This window comes from Ranitomeya variabilis, chromosome 3, assembly GCF_051348905.1.
Source record: "Ranitomeya variabilis isolate aRanVar5 chromosome 3, aRanVar5.hap1, whole genome shotgun sequence".
Taxonomy (NCBI): domain Eukaryota; kingdom Metazoa; phylum Chordata; class Amphibia; order Anura; family Dendrobatidae; genus Ranitomeya; species Ranitomeya variabilis.
This window is the reverse complement of record NC_135234.1, coordinates 644,464,741-644,472,396: the sequence shown is the minus strand read 5'-3', so window position 1 is coordinate 644,472,396 and position 7,656 is coordinate 644,464,741. Positions and strand designations below refer to the sequence as shown.

General features: G+C 37.4%; 1 protein-coding gene across 1 annotated transcript in view; it reads left to right on the top strand.

The window, feature by feature from the left end:
• Positions 1 to 214: 214 nt before the first annotated feature.
• The window catches only part of TAC3 (tachykinin precursor 3), a 237,520-nt gene continuing 230,078 nt past the window's right edge, over positions 215 to 7,656 (top strand). The window contains exon 1 of the mRNA XM_077299748.1: positions 215 to 353. The gene's annotated coding sequence lies outside the window, so the exon portion shown is untranslated. The remainder of the gene's footprint in view (positions 354 to 7,656) is intronic.

The window sequence follows — 7,656 nt, the reverse complement described above, 5'->3', positions numbered from 1 at the left end:
CAACAAAATAAAGTGATAACATTATTTAATGACAAATACTTTGCAAGAATATGCCAAAAAACAGCAGAATAAAAACAAACAAGGAATAAGGAAGAGTGACACAAATAATATTAGAGACACAAAAGGAAATACAATGTTGAGGGGAGAAAGAAAGAGAGAAAAAGGGGGAAAGACAGAGATTAGAAAATAAATAGGATGAGTTATACTGAAGAGAGGGAGAGATGGGATGAGTGACAGGAACATCGCATCACTGAGGAGGACCTGGGACTCTATTTAAAGGCAGAGGATCCAGTGCAGACTCCTCAAGGCAGCTCACAGCTCTACAGGAGAGGATCAGTGACTCCAACATCCAGGTACAGCACCCGCTACATGAGCCAATGGGCTATCTGACCTGTTTCCTTCTAGGATATACTGTATCTTTACATTCTGTTAATATGTTTATTTTAGCTAAGTGATACTGTATGAATAGGACTAAGTAGGGATTGTAGGATGTGTTTTATTCTACTGATCGCAGGATGGATTTAGCTGAATTTTGTATTAACAATGACTTAATTCATTCCAATGACTGATGTTTGATCATTTACAAAACTGTAACACAATCTGCACCCAAGCAAACAACTATGTGATGCGCAAAGAGCACAGAAGTAAAGTACAGCACAGACTTCATCACAACCAGCAATGTATATATGTATGTATGTATGTATAGATGTATATATGTATATATATATTTATAAACACAGTCTACTAATTCATTGTAGTTAGAGAATATATCCCCTAAGTATCTACACCTAATGATAATGATAGTTTAAAATAACCAATGTTTATTTCAACACATAATGGAATGGATCCTCTTTCCCTACATTAAATTATTTGGGGAGGTGGAGATAATGTGTATATATATATATATATATATATATATATATATATATATATATATATATATATATATATACGTATATGTATGTATGTATGTATGTATGTATATATATATATATATATATAAAAATCTGTGTGTATGTATATTATATATATATATATATGTATATGTATGCATATATATATGTATGTATATATATATATCTGTATGTATATGTAGGTAATGTATATATGTATGTATATGTATGCATGTATATGTATGTATGCATATATATGTATGTATGTTTGTTGCATACAAATAGACCGTTTACTAAGCACATTCTTGTAATCTGGTATATAACCCCTTTAAATCCATCTCTGTCTGAAATAATCATTGAATAGCACCCATGTGAATAATGCAATTCTGTCAATGTTTTATAACTGATAAAACTTTATGCTGATGATGTCGTCAGCATTAGAGAACGTAGAAAGCAGAGTGGTAACAGCAAATAATGACATAGATGATGAAGACAACCCCTTTTGCTAAGGTTTTTATAGCAGATACTTAATGGAGGTGACATCAACATTAGTCTACACTTTTAACTCTTCCATATCCACATTATTCTGCGTAGATAGGAAGGGAATATTATTTACAAACTTAGGCTATGTTCACATGACCATATTTTCGTCCAAGCTGTGACCTTACACATTCAGCACTCGGGCAGCTTGGATAATGTTTTTTTTTTTACATTGACCTAATGTCCACGTGACACAAATTGCAGCATCCACTAGTTTCTTCCGCATTTCAGATGAGACTTATTCATGTCTATGTGGATCAACTGTATATTATCCGATTATAGATACATTGCCATTATTAACATAGGAAACTATTTTTAGTCTTGCAAATTAGTTCACTGCTGATTTATAACAATAAATGCCATAAGGATGCTATACAGATGAAACTGTCCAATTTTTCTGCATGAAAATTGGACAATTTTCCTAAACTCGTGTGAATTTAGAGTAGTAAGAGAATCCAAATGACTAAGTAGCCAACATCTTGCATAGATAAATGCATGGAGCCATGCTGTAAATATCCTCCAGCAATGATCAAGTATGTAAGAATAATAGAAATGAAACATAAGCGGATGGGTGACAGTAATATGGAAGAGCTAGTAACAGTTATGGCCGGAGTTGTGTCCACATCGCATCTGGTAAGGGATACTTATCTGACTAGTCTCGTATGTAGAAGTCAATCTCTTCGATTTTAAGTAACACTGGATATAGGCACAAGCTATGATAGAAAAGGAACATTCTTCAGGTTTCACAATGTGCCCCTTATAAGAAGATGCAGCAAGTGACACTGTGTAAAACACCATCGTAATAACTGCAAAACTATAGCACTCTCCAATTACATAAATTAATAATTAGCCTCTAAACGTACAGTAATGATAAAGCTAATGACTATACACCACAATAAAGAATGGTGTCTTTTTAGCTTTAATTATGCAGTAACTGGCGCTTTGGGAAATATTCCACGCAGTGTTTATCTCATATCATTATGGACATGATACTTAGAAGAAGAGTAAGCACTCTGACAAACATCCATGTGGATAGGAAAAGGATTCTACTGCCGTGATAAGGTCGTTTATCCTATAGTGATTTGATGTTGCCTATATCTTCTACAAGAATGATCATGGCACACAATCGCCTCTTCCTCCAGAGGGGATCACAATGTAACCTGCTGATATCATACACCGCCAATTACTAAAGCAGCACTTCGCATGCCCACCTTATGATTACCCATCTTATCATTAGCATACATGCGGATGGAATAAGATAATAACCTAGCACGCCATTCTGTTAGATTGTATCTTCCTTCCTGATACTTGCAAATAATGGAAAGAGGAGGCTGGAAAAAGTCTATCACTGCCAGGGTGGATAATCTGTTAGGGGATTTGGATATTGAAGTGAACTATGGTATTAAAGTCAAAGAATTACCTCCATTGATATTGTTCTTGTACTGAATGATTTGCTACCACATTGTTCCCACATATAAAAATTAGCTCCTTGTTATCAAAAATCCTTAAAAAGAAGACGAGCCATACTTTCCACAATTTAAAGAAAAATCCTCACAATGAAAGATCGCTTCGACAGAGCACCCACATACAATACATTTAGACCAGATTCACGTCTCAGCCATTCTAACTATCTATATCTGTTGTAAACACAATTTACAATTTTCTGAGACTGGTTTTAAATGAAACACCGTATGAGGATAAATATTACAAACACAGCAGACTTTTTGCAGAAGATGATGGTCATCAGTTGGTCAAAAACATTATTAATTGTTAACTTTCACCTGGTGAATGGTTAAAATAACTATTTTCATCAACTTTTGTCTGATGCATATGGCCACGTTAAGAAATGCAGTCTGTCGCTAGATGGTTATATTTGGATCCGAGGTAAGTTGTGCACATAACTACATTGGGCATGTACAGTTGTCATTATAGAGCACAATTGATATTTAATAATATTTAACTAGAAAGAGTTATCTAAACCGAAATAACAAATTTACATATGTAACTGGAAATATAAATTCCTCTATAGTTATCTCTTGGGGCATTTTTTCACATGTTGTGTAGTCCTCAATAATTGAACTTTTTCGATTTAGCAATGTTTTGTTACCCTGATTCAGCAGGTCCTCAGCTTCCAAATAGATGTCTACTTTAGATAAACCTCTAAAGGAGTTCTGCAGAGCTTGTATGACACTCGTGAACTATTCAAAGACAAGCTTAAATGACAGGGGGGGGGGGGGGTTGCCACCAAATGACCAAATAAGAAGTGATAATAACCTTTATTAACCTTTATTTTTATTTGGCGCTAACATATTCCGCAGCGCTTTACAGTTTTGCACACATTATCATCGCTGTCCCCCATGGGGCTCACAATCTAAATTCCCTATCAGTATGTCTTTGGAATGTGGGAGGAAACCGGAGTGCCCGGAGGAAACCCACGCAAACACGGGGAGAAAATACAAACTCCTTGCAGATGTTGTTCTTGGTGGGATTTCTCTTTTTAAATAGTTTTAATTTTAAGTAAAAATATTCTACTATTTTGCGTCTGTAATTTCCATGGTAATAGACTACAAATTAATTCTGTAGATACTATAGCTTTCCATTAGTGTTGAGCGATACTGTCCGATACTTGAAAGTATCGGTATCGGATAGTATCGGCCGATACCCGAAAAGTATCGGATCTAATCCGATACCGATTCCCGATACCAATACAAGTCAATGGGACACCAAGTATCGGAAGGTATCCTGTATGGTTCCCAGGGTCTGAAGGAGAGGAAACTCTCCTTCAGGCCCTGGGATCCATATTAATGTGTAAAATAAAGAATAAAAATAAAAAATATTGATATACTCACCTCTCCGACGCAGCCTGGACCTTACCGATGTAACCGGCAGCTTCCGTTCCTAAGAATGAGCACTTGAAAGACCTTAGATGACGTGGCGGCTTGTGATTGGTCACGTGGCGGTCACGTGACCGCTCACGTGACCAATCACAGGCCGCGATGTCATCTAAGGTCTTTCAAGCGCTCATTCTTAGGAACGGAAGCTGCCGGTTACATCGGTAAGGTCCAGGCTGCATCGGAGAGGTGAGTATATCAATATTTTTTATTTTTATTCTTTATTTTACACATTAATATCGATCCCGATACCGATTCCCAATATCACAAAAGTATCGGATCTCGGTATCGGAATTCCGATACAGCAAATATCGGCCGATACCCAATACTTGCGGTATCGGAATGCTCAACACTACTTTCCATCTGTGCCCTAATAAGTTCTAAACTACTGAATGTAAGATAGGAAGATGTAGAAACAGATACAAAATTCCTAACTGTCCAAATTTTATCAGTTTTCTCTGTGAAACAGACCTTAAAGAGGTAAGTTTTATATAATTGCACCTTAACTCCTTAAGGGTTGAGCCACTTTGTACGTTAATGACCGAGCCTCAATTTTTTAAATCTGACCAGTGTCACTTTATAAGGTAATAAGAACTCTGGAATGCTTCAACGGATCCCACTGATTCTGAGAATATTTTTTCGTGACATATTTTGCTTCATGATGGTGGTATCATTTGTTCAATATGACTTGCGTTTATTTGTGAAAGTAATTTGACAAAAATTTCACAATTTTCAAACTTTGAATTCTTTTACCCTTAAACCAGAAAGTTATATCACACAAAATAGTTAATAAACAACATTTACTGCATGTTTACTTTTCATCAGAATGGAAAGAATTCCGGAACTCACGCGTAGAATAATTTCTTATTTATTCCCGTGAAATCCAAACAACAGAAGTTTCAGCCCACCCCAGGCTTTTCTCAATGACTTGTTAATGTTTTCACTGGACTAATCACCATCCATCCTGATGGAACTGGAGAGGATCTGCAAGGAAGAATGGCAGAGGATCCCCAAATCCAGGGGTGAAAAACTTGATGCATCATTCCCAAGAAGACTCATGGCTTTACTAGCTTAAAAGGGGCTTCTACTCAACACTGAGCAAAGGGCCTGAATACTTATGACTATGTGAAATTTCAGTTTTTCGTTTTTAATAAATTTGCAAAAATTATTACATTTCTGTTTTTTTCAGTCAAGATGGGGTGCAGAGTGTACATTAATGAGAAAAAAATGAACTTTTTTGAATTTACCAAATGGCTGCAATGAAACAAAGAGTGAAACATGGAAAGGGGTCTGAATACTTTCCATACCCACTGTATATCATCCGAGACTCGCCAATGCAAGTCTATGGGTGCGAGAAAAACTCAGACACGGCATGGACTAGCTTGCGACAAATACGCACACATTTTCCTCATTGCAGCCCATTGAGCCATTAAATTCAATGGGGAAAAGCAATGAGAAATGTAAAGTCATACGCATGTCATACGGATGTCATGGATGCAAGAAAATCACATCATCATATTGCAAACTCATTACACACGGATGACCATATGGAGAACACTTGTGCGACTCCTGGCAGGGAGACTCGGACCGATTTTTCTTACGTTAAGTGTGACCCCAACCTTAGACTGTGGATGGAAAGCTGGAGAAAAAGCAAGATGAATCCACAAATGAGCGCAAAATGTTTCTAAAATTTGGAAATAAATTGCACCCCCTGGTTGGAAACAATATCAGTAGGAATCCCATGTAACTTCACAAATTCTTTGATAAACATTTGAGCCAAAGATCTTGTCGTTAGGTAAAGTGGGTAACGCAATGAAATGAGACATGTAAAAAATGGTAAAAATTATGTTATGTGTTAACTTACATAATGTTGCTAGTGAGATTAGCCAGTGTGATCAGCCACCAGAGTCTGGTAAGTATGGGTAGTAATAACAGGCTGAGGAGTTAACTCCCAAGATCCCAGTAAGCTCTCTCCAGCCCATTCATTTCGGAGCAGTAAGCTGCTCACCTCCAACTACTTTTCATCTCATAACAATAATAATAATTTTATTTCTATAGCACCAACACATACAACAGCAATTTAGATATCAGAGCTGACATGTATGAACTATAAAAGACATTGAACAGCAATACATTATTCAAAAATTAAATAAGATTAGTGAGAGCCCTGCTCACAAGCTTACAATCTATGATGAACAGAAGCTGCTATCAGTCTTGAAACATGACAATCCCTTGCCTTACTTTTTGGCAGTTTCCATAGCAGTACTCCTATTCATTACTCATTTGAACAGTGTGCTTATTCAAATGCCCTGTTATCTCTATATGCAAACAGTGTAGACTCCAGAACAAGCATTGACAGACTGGCAATGTGGCACAGAACCATAAACTCAGCAGCAGAAAACTAAACCAGAACTGTCACTCAAGAAGAAATTCCTGCCCTACCACTCCCTAGCTAAAAGAAAGTGAAAGAAACTAGAGAGCTATACTGTGTTAGGGTATGTGCACACGTCCGGATTTCTTGCAGAAATTTCCTGAAGAAAACCGGAAATTTTCTGCAAGAAATCCGCATTTTTTTTTGCGTTTTTTTTCCGTTTTTTTCGCGTTTTTTTTTAGCATTCTGCAAGCATAATTAGCTTGCAGAATGCTAAAGTTTTTCAAGCGATCTGTAGCATTGCTTGGAAAACTGACTGACAGGTTGGTCACACTTGTCAAACATACTGTTTGACAAGTGTGACCAACTTTTTACTATAGATGCTGCTTATGCAGCATCTATAGTAAAAGATAGAATGTTTAAAAGTAATAAAAAAAATAAAAAAAATGCTTATACTCACCCAGACGATCTCTTCAGCGGCGTCCGTTCCTCTTCCTATAGCTGGTGTGTGCGCGCAAGGACCTTCCATGACGTCGCGGTCATGTGAGCGGTCACATGACCGCTCACGACCAATCACAAGACAGTGACGTCATCATCACAGGTCCTTCACCGCACACCAGCTATGAGAACCGAAGCGGCAGCATACAGCGGTGAGGCGGGAACACTCCGGAGACCTCGAAGGTGAGTATAGGACTATTTTTTATTTTAATTCTTTTATTTTTTACCACTTATATGGTGCCCAGTGCGTGGAGGAGAGTCTCCTCTCCTCCACCCTGGGTACCAACCGCATATAATCTGCTTACTTCCCGCATGGTGTGCACAGCCCCGTGCGGGAAGTAAGCAGATCAATGGACTCCTAGGTGTGCGGAATCCCCGCAATTCCGCATTTTTAATGAACATGTTGCTTTTTTTTCCGCGATGCGATTTTTTTGCGGAAAAAATCGCAACATTTGCACAAAAA